Source organism: Vulpes lagopus, chromosome 3, assembly GCF_018345385.1.
Source record: "Vulpes lagopus strain Blue_001 chromosome 3, ASM1834538v1, whole genome shotgun sequence".
Taxonomy (NCBI): domain Eukaryota; kingdom Metazoa; phylum Chordata; class Mammalia; order Carnivora; family Canidae; genus Vulpes; species Vulpes lagopus.
The window spans coordinates 64,273,712-64,290,487 of NC_054826.1; the positions used below are offsets into that span (position 1 = coordinate 64,273,712).

Genomic DNA, 16,776 nt, shown 5'->3' on the forward strand with positions numbered 1-16,776 from the left:
TTGTAGTATAAACAGAAAAATTTTATTTTATTTATTCATGAGAGACAGAGAGAGAGGCAGAGACACAGAGGGAGAAGCAGGCTCTCTGCAGGAGCCTAATCCCGGACCCCGGGATCACGCCCTGAGCCAAAGGCAGACACTCAACTGCTGAGCCACCCAGGTGTCCCCAGAAATGTTCTTAATCTTCTGTTGCTCTTTCAGAGTTTTTTTTATTTCTTTCAGTTTGGTTGTATAATTGTTCTCCATAGACAAGTAGCTTTTTTTTTTTTTTTTTTTTTTTTTAGACAAGTAGCTTTTGAGGAGAAAAGCCAATAGCCTTGTTTGTTGGTTTGCAATGAATGAACTTTTCTGAAATCCATGTTTCAATATTTAAGCACTTTTTTAAAAAGTAGGCTCCATGCCCAGTGTGAAGCTTGAACCCATGAACCTGAGATCAATAGTCAGATGCTCTACTGACTGAGCCAGCCAGGTGCCTTTTAAACACTTTCTCTTAGCAGTACCTTCTTGTACCATGTTGAAAGCAAGAAACATGTTAAACAGAGCATATTTTTCTTTTTTCTTTTTTTTTAAGATTTTATTCACCCATGCATGAGAGACACAGAGAGAGAGAGAGAGGCGCAGAGACACAGGCAGAGGGAGAAGCAGGCTCCACGCAGGGAGCCCAACATGGGACTCGATCCCGGGTCCCCAGGATTCCACCCTGGGCCGAAGGCAGCGCTAAACCGCCGAGCCACTGGGGCTGCCCCCCCCCCTTTTTAAAGATTTTATTTATTCATGAGAGCCACACAAAGAGAGGCAGAGATATAGAGCCTCATGTGGGACTTGATCCCAGGACCCCAGGATCACGACCTGAGCCGAAGGCAGATTCTCAACCACTGAGCCACCTCGGTACCCCAGATTCAATGTAATTAAAAGGATTGTTAAAAGTAGATGAGGGAGGCAGAAGAGATGGCTATGTGAAAAGGATTCAATCTCTGTTGCTGGTTTGAAGATGGAGGAAAGAGGGACGCCTTAGTAGCTCAACTGATGGTTCAGTCAAGTGTCTGCCTTCTGCTCAGGTCATGATCCCAGAGTCCTGGGATTGAGCCTCCCATTGGGCTCCCTGTTTGGCAGGGAGCCTGCTTCTTCTTCCTCTTCCTGCTGTTCCCTGTGCTTGTGCTCTCTCTGTCAAATAAATAAATTAAAAAATCTTTTTAAAAAGGTGGAAGAAAGAGAACCATGAGCAAAGGCATGCAAGCATCCTGTAGAAGCTAGAAAAGGCAAGGAAAAGGATTTTCCCCTAGTACCTCCAGAAGGGATTGCCCAGTGAAAGCATATTGGATTTCTAACCTCTAGAAGTCTAAGATAAAAAGTTTGTGTTGCTTTTACCACAGTAATAGAAAACGAATACATCAGTACTCATTGTTTACATATGGCTTTATAGATAATATTCATAGCTAAGCCACATAGTAATACATTTCCTTTCTTACATAAATATTATTTTTCCTAGTGTTAGTAATTGCTTTAAGTTTTTTTTAGAAGTAATTTACCTAAAGTTATTTGTTACTGTTTTCCTGGGTGAAGATACAGATCTATTGTCAAGTTCAAATGTCAGCTCAGTTTCTCTGTGATCATAGGCAAGTTACTTATACCCACATTTTTTTTTTAGATTTTATTTTATTTTATTTTATTTTTTTAAATTTTTATTTATTTGTGATAGTCACACACACAGAGAGAGAGAGAGAGAGAGAGAGAGAGAGAGAGAGGCAGAGACATAGGCAGAGGGAGAAGCAGGCTCCATGCACCGGGAGCCCGACGTGGGATTCGATCCCGGGTCTCCAGGATCGCGCCCTGGGCCAAAGGCAGGCGCTAAACCGCTGCGCCACCCAGGGATCCCTTTAGATTTTATTTTTATTTTTATTTTTATTTTATTTGTTTATTTTATTTTATTTTATTTTATTTTATTTTATTATTTTATTTTTATTTTTATTTTATTTTATTTTATTATTTATTTTATTTTATTTTTTATTTTAAGTAATCTCTACACTGTACATGGGGCTGGAACTCATGGCCCCAAGATCAAGGATCACATGCCCTACTTATTGAGCCAGCCAAGTATCCTTACCCACATATTTTTTTCCCACATTTAAAAAAAAAAAGATTTTATTTATTTACTCATGAGAGACACGGAGAGAGAGAGAGGCAGAGACACAGGCAGAAGGGGAAGCAGGCTCCACGCAGGGAGCCTGATGTGGGACTCGATCCCGGGTTTCCAGGATCACACCCTGGGGCGAAGGCAGGCGCGCTCAACCACTGAGCCACCCAGGCATCCCCATACCACTGATCTAATTCAGATTTCTGTAGTTTTACTTTGTTATTCATTGTGTATATGTGTGTTTTTGTGTGAGTTCTGTGTAATTTTTTTTTTGCATGTGTAGGTTCATGTATCCATCACTGTAGTCAACATACTGAATAGTTTTATTTATTTATCTATTTAATTAATTAATTAATTTTTTACTGAATAGTTTTAAAACCACAAGGACCCTAGTGTTGCTCTGTAGGCAACCTCATCCCCATTCCTGACAACCACTAATCTGTCTTCCCTTTCAAAAATTCTCTCACCTCAAAAATGTTATGTAAATGAGATCGTACAATATGTAACCTTTTGGGATTGCCTTTTTTTCTCTCAGCATAACTTCCTGGAGATTCACTCAAGTTGTTGCATGTAATAATAGTTTGTTCCTTTTTATTTCTGAGTACTATTCCATGATATGATCATATGTATTATTGTTTGTTTAAACATTTGCCTGTTGAAGAACATCTAGATGGGACACCTGGGTGGCTGAGTAGTTGAGCGTCTGCCTTTGGCTCAGGATGTGATCTCAGAGTTCGGGATCGATTCCCACGTTGGGCACCCTGCATGGAGCCTGCTTCTCCCTCTGCCTATATCTTTGCATCTCTCTCTGTATCTCTCATGAATAAACAAAATCTTAAAAAAAAAAAGAAAAAGAAGGACATCTGGGCTATTCTAGTTTTGGGCTATTACAAATAAAACTGCTATGAAAACAATAACAACAAAAACAAACCTACTACAAACATTTGTGTATAAGTTTTATTTTTATTTATTTTTTTAAAAAGATTATGTCTTGTGCCCATTTTCTAATTGGCTTATTTGATATTTTACTGTTGAGTTTTGAGAGATCTTTATATAGCCTTGGTACCAGTCCTTTGTTGAATATTTTCTTCTAGTCTGTAGCTTGTTTCTTTTTTTCATCCTTTCACCTGGGCTTTTTTAGAACAAAAGTTTCCCCTTCTTGATTGTAAGTCCCTTGCCATCTCTCAAAGATAACCACTTATGAGTTTGATATTTCTCTGACTAGTTTATACTCCTTAGCCTGTTGGTGTACTACAAGTTTATCACAGCAGAAGTAAAAGTACTGCAGAAGTCCTGTGGAAGGCGAAGGTATATTAGCCTTAGGTCTAAAAATCTAATATTTCTTAGATTTTTTTTTTTTTAAAGTTGAAAGCCCAGTTCAGCTCCCTATCAGAGATGGTTGTACATAAAAGTACACAGAGATATTTGTTGAATGACTACTTGGTACCCAGGTACTTCTTTTTTTTTTTTTTTTTTAAGATTTTATTTATTCATGAGAGAGGGGGTGGGGCAGAGACATAGGCAGAGGGAGAAGCAGGCTCCAGGCAGGGAGCCCGATGTGGGACTCGATTCCGGGTCCCCAGGTTCATGCCCGGGACTGAAGGCAGTGCTAAACCTCTGAGCCATCCAGGCTGCCCTGGGTACTTCTGATTGAAGATTTTAGTGCCAGTATATTATTTTGAAATGATGTCTACATATCTTTTGGTTTAGGATTATGTCCTTTATCAATAAATAGACAGCTGTGTCAGAGTAAATGTTTTCTTAGAAGTAGTAAAACTGAGCGGCACCTGGCTGGCTCAGTAGTTGAGTATCTGCCTTCGGCTCAGGTTGTGATCCTGGGGTCCTGGGATCGAGTCCAGTATGAGGCTCCCCACAGGGAGCCTGCTTCTCTCTCTGCCTGTATCTCTGCCTCACTCTTTGTGAATCTCATGAATAAATAAATAAAATCTTAAAAAATAAAAAAAGTAGTAAAACTGAGTAGCAAACTTGAGTTTTCACGATTTAGTTCTAACTGCATATAGTACATTTAGCTGCCTTGGTTAATTGAGACTTGTGAACAGGACAAACAGTAAGAGATGTAGAAGCATTATAAATCCTGGTATAGGAAAATGAGTTGTAAATTCTGGAAAATAGGGTGATTCTGGTAAGGTCTGACTCTGGGTAAGGATCTGTTGAAACAAACAGCTCAACGTTCACAGGGTAGTACTGAAGGACCTGATCTCCATTGTAGCTGAAAATTCAGTTCTCTGGTGAGACCATAATTAGAGCAGCAGCAGTAGCTGCTGTTGCCACTGCTGCCTGAACTTTGTGGCTGTGTGAAGTGGCTAGAGCAGGAAATGATTCCATGGCACCAGGCGTGTATAGGGAAGGACTTGTTCTGGCTCTGGCCAAGTGGTTGCACAGGTTGTGGGTGTCACTTTAAACATACAAAGACCTGTTTGCTGGAGGAGGAGCAGCTTCCTGAGGATCAGGTGCGTATCTGAAGGGATGAGCTCATCCTTCTACCCAGACCTGATCTAGACGCTGAGTGAATGTTTTCCTAATTGCAAGTCCTGCAGCTGGGAGAAGCAGGAAATGATTGAAGCTTCAGGCAGTTTGTGAGTAGCAAAAAAATAGAAGCTATTTGGAACTCTTTTGAAGCATGTAGCTATGAATATCAGGTTGAAGGTGACACACATGGACAATCAGTCTTTCTGCAGTAAAGTGGTGGGTTGAGGAAAGCTTTGGTAGTTCTAACTTTAATGATTCTTTTGGAGGTGACTTAATTTGTTTTTTATACTGTCTTGTTTGCTGCTTTGGGAAATAAGAATTTTGGGGGATCCTTTTTAATTTCCAGGGATGGGAATTTTTTTCTTTATGGCTTTTTTGAGCTTTGGTTGATGGGACTTATCCTACTTTATTATTTATTTATTTATTTATTTATTTATTTATCTATCTATTTATTTATTTATTATCCTACTTTTGAAGTCCACTGTGCTGGCTTTCAGAGCCCTATGCATGATTCTATTCCGTTTTTTTTTGTTGTTGTTGTTGTTATTGGTTTGTTTTAATTTACCTAAACTATTTACTTTAAGGGTCTTTAAAAGGAAATTGGTTTAGAGGCATCTGGGGGGCTTAGTTAGTTGAGCCTTGACGCTTAGCTTCTGCTTGGGTCATGGTCTTGGGGTCAAGGGATTGAGCCTGGCGTGTGTGTGTGTGTGTGTGTGTGTGTGTGTGTGTGTGTTTTGGGGAAGGAGGGGGAAGTCCTGCTCAGCAGGGAGTCTGCTTGAGAGTCTCTCTCCCTGTCTTTCTACCCCATCCTCTGTTCCTCTCCCTCAGTGCTGTGCACATGCATGCTTTCTGTCTCTCTAAATAAATAAATAAAATATAAAAAAATGAAATTGTTTAAAAAATATCCATTATTTTTTATTGAACTTCTTATTATTTTGAGATAACTCTAGATTCATGTAGAGTTAGGAGAGATCTGTTATACTCTTTACCCAGTTTTCCTGAATGGTAACACCTGGCAAAACTATAGTACAATATAACCAGGATTTTTTTTTAAAGATTTTATTTATTCATGAGAGACACACAGAGAGAGAGGCAGAGGGAGAAGCAGATTCCATGCAGGGAGCCTGATGTGGGACTTGATCCCCGGTCTCCAGGATCAGGCCCTGGGCTGAAGGTGGCACTAAACCACTGAGCCACCCGGGCTGCCCCACAACCAGGATATCAGTAAAGGTACAAAATATTTTCATCACCACAGTATCCATCATGTTGCTCTTTATGGCTATACTCAACTTCTTTGCACACCCCTTATTTAACCCCTGTCAATCACTAATCATAAAATCAGTTTTTAAGCAAGAAAATTTAAAAAACATTTTATTTATTTGAGAGAGAGATTGAGAAAGAGCTTGTGCACAAGCAGGAAGAGGGGCAGAAGGAGAGGGAGAAGCAGGCTCCCCACTGAGCAGGGGGCTGGAATTGGGGCTCAATCTCAGAATCCTGGGATCTTGAGCTGAGCAGTGGGCTTAATCCACTTAGCCACTCAGGCACCCCTTAAGCAAGGAATTTTATGTGTAATCTTAAGTAGTTCTGTGTTAGAAATCCACATAGTCTTAATGAAAAGAGCCCTGGACTGGGATAGAAGATTTTGGCTTATGGTAGCTCTTTGACCTTGGGCAAATAATTTTATTTTTTTTTATTTTTATTTTTTAAATTTTTATTTATTTATGATAGTCACAGAGAGAGAGAGAGAGAGAGAGAGAGAGAGAGGCAGAGACACAGGTAGAGGGAGAAGCAGGCTCCACGCACCGGGAGCCTGACATGGGATTCGATCCCGGGTCTCCAGGGTCGCGCCCTGGGCCAAAGGCAGGTGCCAAACTGCTGCGCCACCCAGGGATCCCTGGGCAAATAATTTTAATTTCCCCGTGGTTCAGTTTCCTTAAGCATAAACCGGCACAATGGTATAGTACTTTCTATCTAACCTATTTATAGGATTTTGAGAAATTGTAAAGTTTTTTTTAAGAAAATATGTTCTATATAGATTATTATTAGCAGCAAGGATGATAGTTTTCAAATTAGAAAATATAAAGTGATTTGTAACCAGAAACTAGCCCAGGATGTTCAGAGTGAATATTTAAAGATGAATTTAAATCTTAAGCCTCAATTGAATTTCACAGTGCTGAATTAACTAATGATCTCAGAGCCACTGGTTAGTCTTTGAGAAATCATAAAAACCAAAGAGAGACAAATGTTCTGATATCTAAAAAGAGGAAAGTAGCTGGAAAACTGAAATGGATGTTAAATTCTAGAAAAATTATAAATGATTAAACAGATGAAATGGGGTAGTAAACAAAAGCAGTTGATGGGTGATTTTTCAAAAATTACTTCTATTTCTATTTTTTAATTCTGTTAACTTCTATTTAGAAGTTTGAGGTAGTAGATCAGGGGATTGTTCTAGTTATAATCATAATCCCACAGTTTCATAGTTTTTCATGGTGCATTTGTGAATGTTATGTAGTAAAATATGGTTTGGTTAATTGATTAGGTGAATGTATAGACAATTGAATAACTGTACCCATTTAGATTCTTGTCTTCACAAGAAAGGAAAAGTCTCTGATGGATTATTTTTGGACCTTAGAATTAAAATTGAAAAAAAATATTAATTATGTAAGTATTGCAAAGCTGTAGGAGTAGTTAATATGACAAATGATGAATAAAGCCTAAAAAATTATAGCCACAGGGTGAAATTATAGGCCCAAACTGAAATTAAATTTAACAGAGATAATCCATATGTTTAAATTCAGAACCTCAAATGTATAAGAACAGGATAAGAAAGATCTGGTTGTAGTGGTAGTTAGTGTGAAAAATATCTGGAAGTTTTGGTTAATCACAAATGTAGCATGAACTGGCTATGAAACATGCTGCTAGAAGCACCTTCAGCTATATTGCCAGAAGTTTACCCAGGTCACAAAAGTATTGATCCCAATATATTTTTGTACGAGTTGGAAGCACATTTTGCGTGTTTGTTTAAATGGACACTAAGTTGAGAGCATTCCAAGGAAGGCAGATAAGACTATAAATGAACTAAAAGCCATTTATATAGGAAAGTGTTGGGACTTGGGGAAGATAGTGTTGATAAATTTTAAAACTGTAAATGAAACATTCATAATCCCAACATCCACAATTAACCACTCTTAGTTGTTCTTTTAGAAATAAAAAAATTGGGGATCCCTGGGTGGCGCAGCGGTTGAGCGCCTGCCTTTGGCCCAGGGCGCGATCCTGGAGACCCGGGATCGAATCCCATGTCGGGCTCCCGGTGCATGGAGCCTGCTTCTCCCTCTGCCTATGTCTCTGCCTCTCTCTCTCCCTCCGTGACTATCATAAATAAATAAAAATTAAAAAAAAATAGAAATAAAAAAATTTAGATAATGCTAAAGCCCTTATGCTCTTTCTCCCTACAAGGAACTCTATCTTATTCTTACCAAGGTAACATATGTGCATAGTTTCAAAAATTCAAATAGTAGTATATGCTTAGAAGGAAAAATAGCAGTTATCCCATCCCTAGAGGAAACCATACTCATATATCTTAAATATTTTTTTTCAAAGATTTTTATTTATTCATGAGAGACACACACACACAGAGGCTGAGAAACAGGCAGAGGGAGAAGCAGCTCACGCGGGAGCCCAATGTGGGACTTGATCCCAGGCCCCAGGATCATGCTCTGAGCCAAAGGCAGACGCCCATCCGCTGAGCCACCCAGGCGTCCCGGTATTTCTAATGGAATAGTTACAACACTTGCTTTTAAAAATTACTAAACCTGTATACAGTGTCGTAGAAGATGAGCCTTTGGTTCTTTTAAATGCATAAATGTCTTTTCCCTTATATTCTCAATATGGCTATGTAATTTAGGGGGTTAAGTCATTATTTTTTATTTTACACAGATTACTGAACCTGAGCCATATAATGTACAGTGATTTTAAATATTTTCTTATACAACTTTTGATTTTCCTTAGGCATAATTAATTGCCTTGCTTTTCTTATTTGTTCAGTTTTTAAAGTTCAGATTACTAAATCACTCCCAGATTCTCAGCCAGGACCATACAACTCTGCTCTATTTATTCAAATCCAATAGATTATCAATTTTTTTTAATCCTTAGAGATCTACTTTGTATATTCTGTATATTCCTCTATATTCTGCTCTAGCCTGGGTTCGTTGTTAGGTAGGCCTGGTTGCTCTGCAGCTCTCACCTGGGATTTCCTTTCACTGTCATTCCTGGGAATTCTGTTTTCTGAATTACATGTCATTTTCTTTCTTGGTTTACCCCCTCATTTTGGTGAAGTATATGCTCCAGCAGCTCTCTGGGAGTTAACATTTATAGGAATTAAATTTTTTGAAATCTTGCATATATGAAAATGTTTTTATTCTACCCTCCATATTAAGTAATACTCCCTTTGGGAATAGAATTTTCTGTTGGACATCATTTTTTTCATTATTTTAAAGGTATTGTCATTTTCCTCTTGTATTGCTTATGAAAAGTCTAATATGATTCTTTTTATTTTTACAAAAACAAATGGTATTTTATTAAGAAATAAAATATGTAATTTCTACTAAAATAGGCTGGGCGTTTGCAGTGCATACACTTACTTCAGAATTCTACAGAAAATGTAGTGTTTTGGGTTGCCTGGGTGGCTTAGCGGTTGAGGTCTGCCTTCTCAGAGTGTGATCACATCAGTCCCAGGATGGAGTCCCGTATCAGGCTCCTTGCATGGAGCCTGCCTCTCTGTGTCTCCCATGGATAAGTAAATAAAATCTTAAAAAAGAAAAGAAAAGAAAATGTAGTGTTTTTATATGCACGAATTCATTTTTTTTTTTTTTTTAAGATTTTATTTACTTATTCATGAGAGAGGCAGACACAGGCAGAGGAGGAGAACCAGGCTCCTTCTGGGGAGCCTGATGTGGGACTCTAACCCAGGACCCCCAGATCACGACCTGAGCCGAAGGCAGATGCTCAACCACTTAGCCACTCAGGTGCCCTATGCACTAATTCTTTTTTTAAGATTTTTAAATTTATTCATTCATGAGAGAGAACCAGAAAGAGAGAGTGAGGCAGAGACACAGGCAGAGGGAGAAGCAGGCTCCATGTAGGGAGCCTGAAGTGGGACTTGATCCCCGGTCTCCAGGATCATGCTCTGGGCTGAAGGTGGTGCTAACTGCTGAGCCACCTGGGCTGCCCCATCTGTGCACTAATTCTTATCAAGGAATTGGGATCCTACCACTGAAGGGCTCCATTATTCTTTTTTTTTTTTTTTCAGTAGACTCCATGCCCAGCATGGAGTCCAATGCAGTGCTGGAATTCTGAGATTAAGACCCCAGTTGAGATCAAGAGTCAGATGCTTAACGAACTGAACTACCCCAGCACCCTGCTCCATCATTCTTTTTTTAAAAAAAAAAAACTTTTTTTTTTGTTAAATATACCTAACATAAAGCTTACCATTTTAACCATTTAATTATACTCTTGAAGTATAATTCTGTGGCATTAAGTACATTTACATTGTTGTGCAGCCTGATGCCATTCTGATTTAATTCCTTTGTTACCTTTTCTTCCTTCTCTCTAGAAACTTACAGAATTTTCTCTTTATTCCTAGTGTTCTACAGTTTAGTATTATTTGTGCTGTAGTGTGGATTTTTAAATTCATTATGCTAAGGGCTCTGTGATTCCTTTAAAATTGAAAACTTAAGATCTTAAAATCTGGGATTTTTTTGTACTTTTTCTTCCATACTTTTCTGTTTTTTTGGAAAGCCTGGATTGATTCTTTGTCTTTTAATCTATTTTCTTTTTTCTGTCTTTATATTTTACTTTTTTTTTTTAGAAAAAATTTTTTTAAAAGATTTTATTTTTTTATTCATGGGAGAGAGAGAGAGAGAGAAGCAGACTCCATGCAAGGGAGCCCGACGTGAGACTCGATCCTGGGTCTCCAGGATCAGGCCCTGGGCTGAAGGCAGCGCTAAAACCGCTGAGCCACCCAGGCTGCCCTATATTTTACTTTTTAGGAGATTTCCTTAAATTTGTCTTTCAAATTTTTCATTGAACTTTGTTATTATTTCTTGATTTAGAGATGCAAAATTTTATCTAAGAAATACATTTTAGAATTTTAAGTCTTCTTATATTCTCTGCATTGTCTGTTTCCTTTAAGCTCCTCCCTAACTCCATTTGAGTACCATCAGCTGTATGTATTTATAGGTGTTCTTTTGCGCTGATTAGTTTTCCCAGATGGAAGTCCTCCAGTTTCCTGCCAGGGGAGCTTGGAGTCTGAGTACCAATACTTTGGTGCTGAGAGGTAAGAGAGAGACTGGGGATCTCTCCATTTAGTATATAGACTTCCACTTAGTCTCCTCATGCTTTTTATTTTTTATTATTTTTTAAACTTTCATTTATTTATTCATGAGAGACATAGAGAGAAAGAGAGGCAGAGACACAGGCAGAGGGAGAAGCAGGCTCCATGCAGGGAGCCCCACGTGGGACTCGATTCCGGGTCTCCAGGATCACGCCCTGGGCTGAAGGCAGCGCTAAACCTCTGAGCCACCCGGGCTGCCCTTTTTTAAAAGATTTTATTCATCCAATCATGAGAGACACACACAGAGAGGCAGAGACACAGGCAGGGAGAGAAGCAGGCTCCACACAGGGAGCCTGATGTCGGGGCTCGATTCCCGGATCCAGGGATCATGCCCTGAGCCAAAGGCAGACGCTCAACCACTGAGCCGCCCAGACGTCCCTAAAGATTGGACTTTATATTGAATTAAAAACATCCCTAATTGTAGTAAGGCATCTTACCCTGATTAGCTGCTGTGCCTGGTGTCCCCTGTCACACGCCCTCTGGCTTATACTTCAGAAAGTAAGATATAGGGAGGAGGCATTTGCCTGGCTGTATAGGATTGAAAGAGAATTTGACGCATTTACTGCTTAAACACAGTTTAAATTGCTTTTCCATTTTTGAGTTCCATCCCACATTCCATCCTGCAAAGGGTTCCAATTCCTGAGCCTTTCCTGGGTTCTGTAGTAGGAGTATGTATGCTTTTGTTTGCCAACATTTACCCTCTGGTTCTTTCTCTGGTATGTTAATCAATTACCACACATTTATCTGCTTCCCAGCTTCTAAAATTTTGTGTAAATTCTACCCCTTCAGTCATTTACTTTCTCAGTTTCTTTGTCCATGTGGATTTTTATCTTTTGTATTCCTTTTTATTTTTAGTGGAGAATTAAATTAGGAGGGAGTAGAGGTAAATTGTTTAATTCACATATTTAAATAGAAATGCAATCCATTTCTTAGAGTTTTGTATATGTATTCACAACTAATATATAGTAGTGCTCTATGTGTTTTAAATTTTAACATAAATGAGGGCACCTGGCTGGCTCAGTCAGTAGAGCATACATCGCACAACTCTTGATATTGGGTCATGCCCCATGTTAGGTGTAGGGATTACTTAAAAATAGAATATTTAAAAATAAAAAATAAAAATTATACATATATTGGGATATCTTGCTGTCTCAGTCAGTAGGGCATGCAACTCTTGTTCTTGGGATTGTGAGTTCCAGCCCCAGGTTTGGTGTAGAGATTACTTAAAAAAAAGAAACCTGGGATCCTTGGGTGGCGCAGCGGTTTGGCGCCTGCCTTTGGCCCAGGGCGCGATCCTGGAGACTCGGGATCGAATCCCACATCAGGCTCCCGGTGCATGGAGCCTGCTTCTCCCTCTGCCTGTGTCTCTGCCTCTCTCTCTCTCTCTCTCACTGTGTGCCTATCATAAATAAATAAAATAAAATTAAAAAAAAAAAAAAAGAAACCTTAGAATTTTTACATAAGTGGGATATTTTAGGGGTAATTCTGTATTTTTTCCTCACTACTATGTTGTGATCTAATATTTAAATAAATAGATCTAGTTTATCTATTTTGAATGATACATAGCAATAAATTTTATTATAGTACATTGTATTTATTAAACATTGTATAGTACATTATATAGTACATTGTATTTATTAATTACCCTTTGAGCATTTAATTTGTTTTTCTCTATTTAATAAAGATACATGTGTGAGAACTTTTTTTCTTTTTCTTTTTTTGAGAATTTTTCTAAGCTACAATGAGAAGTAAAATTTCTAGGTGTATTAGTTATCTATTGCTATGTAACAAATTACCTCAAAATTTAGTGACTTACTTAAAGCAACAAATATTTGTTATCTCAGTTTCATGTGTGCTACCCTATGACCCAGCAATTCCACTACTGGGGATTTACCTCAAAAGATACAAATGTAATGATCCAAAAGGGCACTAGCACCCCAGTGTTTATAGCGGCAGTGTCCACGATAGCCAAACTATGGAAAGAGCCCAGATGTCCATTGAGAGATGAATGGGTATTACAAAGATATGGTAAATATGTATAATGGAATACTACTCAGCCATCAGAAAAGTGCAGTCTTGTCATTTGCAACAAGGTACATGGAACTAGAGGGTATTATGCTAAGTGACATAAGTCAATCAGAGAAAGAATTATTATATGATCTCATATGTGAAATTTAAGAAACAAAACAGGATCATAGGGAAAGGAAGGAAAAAATAAAACAATACGAAATTAGAAAGGGAGACAAACCATAAGAGACTCTCTTAATTTTTTTTTTAATTTTTATTTATTTATGATAGTCACAGAGAGAGAGAGAGAGAGAGAGAGAGAGAGAGAGAGAGGCAGAGACACAGGCAGAGGGAGAAGCAGGCTCCATGCACCGGGAGCCTGACGTGGGATTCGATCCCCGGTCTCCAGGATCGCGCCCTAGGCCAAAGGCAGGCGCCAAACCGCTGCGCCACCCAGGGATCCCCATGTATCCTTTTTCGAGTAGGAAATACACTAGAAATTATTTGCATGAGATTTATTTTTCCTCTGTTACATAATTTTTCATTTGCATGAGATTTTAAAAAACTCACTACTGGGGGGGATCCCTGGGGTGGCTCAGCGGTTTGGCACCTGCCTTCCGCCCAGGGCATGATCCTGGAGTCCTGGGACCGAGTTCCGCGTCAGGCTCCTTGAATGGAGCCTGCTTCTGCCTCTCTGTCTCTGTCTGTCTGTCTCTCTCTTTCTGTGTCTCTCATTAATGAATAAATAAAATCTAAAAAAAACAACAGCAACAACTCACTACTGACTTTAAGTTCCTATCCTTTTCATAAACTTTAAAACAGGTTTTGTGTTTTAGATTTACAGAAAATTGAGATGATAGTACAAAGAGTTATAAATAATTCCTCATCCAGTTTTCATTATCATTAACATCTTAGAGCAGATTTATTGCAGTTAATCAATATTGATACATTATTATTAACCACTTCAAATTTCCTCAGCTTTTTTTTTTTTTTTTTTTTTTTTTTTTTTATGATAGTCATACAGAGAGAGAGAGAGAGAGAGGCAGAGACACAGGCAGAGGGAGAAGCAGGCTCCATGCACCGGGAGCCCGACGTGGGATTCGATCCCGGGTCTCCAGGATCGCGCCCTGGGCCAAAGGCAGGCGCTAAACCGCTGCGCCACCCAGGGATCCCTCCTCAGCTTTTATCTAATGTCTTTTCTTTGTCCCAGGGTCCCATCCAGGATACCACATTAATTTAGTAGTCATGTCTCCTTAGGCTCTGCTTGGCTGTCACAGCTTTTGAGACTTTCCTTGTTTTTGATGACCTTGATAGTTTTGAGGAGTATTAGTCAAGTGTTTTTAGGATGCTCCTTTATTGGAATTTGTCTGATGTTGTTCTTATAATTAGACTGGGGTTGTGGGTTTTTGGGTGCATTAATCTTAAAAATAAAAGTTTTACCAGCAAACCATTTATTTTACCAGGAAAAGTAGGTTTTTGGGAATAACAGACAATTGCAATTCAGACCCGTGCAAGCTATGGCAAAGCCACAGGCAAATCCCAAAAACAAAGGAGAGGAACATTATTTTATGGAGAAAAAGGAAGTTGGGAGGGGTTGTTTTGAACAAAAATCCATTGGAGAAAAGCAAGAATGTAAGGTGATTTTTCATTGGCTGATTTGCAGAGTTACTAGATTTTTAAAATATGAGATGCAGTGTACATCTTTTTCTGTCGGGACCTGTAGTTGATGATTCTTTTCTTGGATCTGTAATGGGCAGTTTCTCCTGTAACTGATACTGAGTAGTACACCTCCCCCTTCCAGCCTCCCTTTCTAGCATCCAGAATCCATTTTAGTGAGTCCATTTTAGGTGGAAGATCATAGAGATACAGTGCTATTTCTCATCATATCATATCAAGGGTATATATTATCAACATGATTTATCATTGTTATTAATGACCTTCTCTGCTAAAGTTAGTCTCCCCCCCGCCTTCTTCTGTGCTGTACTTTTTTTTATTTTTTTGAGAGAGAGATTACCCCCCCCCCCCCAAAAAAAAAACCCAGAAAGGAATAAAAGAAATACTGATGGCTGTAATTTGATGGTTTTTATGCTGGGGGGAGGCCAGTGGGTAGCTCATCAACAGTTTCCTTCTGATATACACACACACATACATACACATTTCACTTCTCTTCCCAAACTGTGGAATGGTCATATGTCTAAAGGTTAATTCCACTTAAAAAAAAAAAAAGATAAGTGCTATAGTACATCATACATAGGACAAAATGTTTTCAGAGTTATTGTAAATAAAGCATTTGCTTTTCTTTTTTTTTAATTTTTATTTATTTATGATAGTCACACACACACACAGAGAGAGGCAGAGACACAGGCAGAGGGAGAAGCAGGCTCCATGCACCTGGAGCCTGACATGGGACTTGATCCTAGGTCTCCAGGATCGCGCCCTGGGCCAAAGGCAGGTGCTAAACCGCTGGGCCACCCAGGGATCCCACATTTGCTTTTCTTAAAATAAAACAAAAAAGAGTGAGAGTGTGGGGGAGGGAGAGAGAGAGAGAGAGAGAGAGAATCTTTTGTACTTTTTTGTTTTTTAAGAGAGAGCAAGAGTTGGGGGGGAGAGAGAGAGAATCTTAAGCAGGCTCCTCATCTAGTGCCGAGCGTGACATGAGGCTTGATCTCATGACCCTGAGATTATAACCTTAGCTGAATCAGAAGTCGGATGCTTAGTTTATTGAACCACCCATGGGTGCCCCTCCATACTGTACTTTTTGGAGGGAGGTCTCCATACACTTAAGGAGTGGGCTTTATGGTCCCCATCCTTGCAGGTGGAGTATCTATATAAATTTATCTGGAATTCTTCTGCAAGGGAAATTTGTTCTCTCTTTAATCATATCCTTATTATCAGTATGAACTCATAGATATTTATTTTGTACTTAGGTTATAATCAGATTTGGCTGTTGGGAGCTCATTTGGTTTGTCTCCTGTGTCCCTTTGAGATATCTCTGTCAATTTAGGATTTTTGTTTTGTTTTTAGCATTTCCTTAGTTTCTGACATTGCAAGATGCTCAGGCTCATCGTGTGCATTTCCTGTTCCAGTCCTGAATTTAGCCATTTCTCCAAGAAACCTGGGTTTCTTTTGTTGGGAGTGGTATTAGAAACAAAGATCTTGTCTCTAGATGTGCTTGTTAGAACTGGGGTGTCATTGATTCTAAGCAGTCTTAGCTGACAGAGTAAATATTTGTGTATATGCATATATACATATCTGTAAATATTTCTAGATGTAACATCTGTATTTTTATTAAGCTGAACACAGGTTCAGGGGCACCTGGGTGGCTCAGTTGGTTAAATGTCTTCTGCCCAGGTCATAATCCAGGGTCCTGGGATCAGGTCCCACACTGGGCTCTTTGCTTGGCAGGGAACCTGCTTCTCTCTCTGTGTCTGCCTGCTGCTCCCCCTGCTTGTGCTCTCTCTCTCTCTCTCTCTCTGTGTCAAATAAATAAAATCTTTAAAAAAATAAACGCAAGTTCATATTCTTTTTTTTTTCAAAGATTTTATTTATTTACTCATGAGAGACAGAGAGAGAGAGGCAGAGACACAGGCAGAGAGAGAAGGAGGCTCCATGCAGGGAGCCCGATATAGGACTCGATCCTGGGTCTCCAGGATCCCACACTGGGCTGAAGGCAACGCTAAACCGCTGAGCTACCCGGGCTGCCCGCAAGTTCATATTCTAACTCTAACCCGTTACCACATGGATCATTTTAGCC

At 39.2% G+C, this 16,776-nt stretch overlaps 1 protein-coding gene across 4 annotated transcripts in view; it reads left to right on the plus strand.

Moving 5' to 3' along the window:
- The window catches only part of USP54 (ubiquitin specific peptidase 54), a 118,679-nt gene that overhangs the window by 12,717 nt on the left and 89,186 nt on the right, over positions 1-16,776 (plus strand). The window contains exon 1 of one of the 4 annotated variants that reach the window (XM_041749569.1): positions 4,652-4,731. The exons of the other annotated variants lie outside the window; for them this stretch is intronic. The gene's annotated coding sequence lies outside the window, so the exon portion shown is untranslated. Of the gene's footprint in view, positions 1-4,651; positions 4,732-16,776 lie in introns of those variants that run through there. 4 annotated transcript variants of the gene reach the window in all.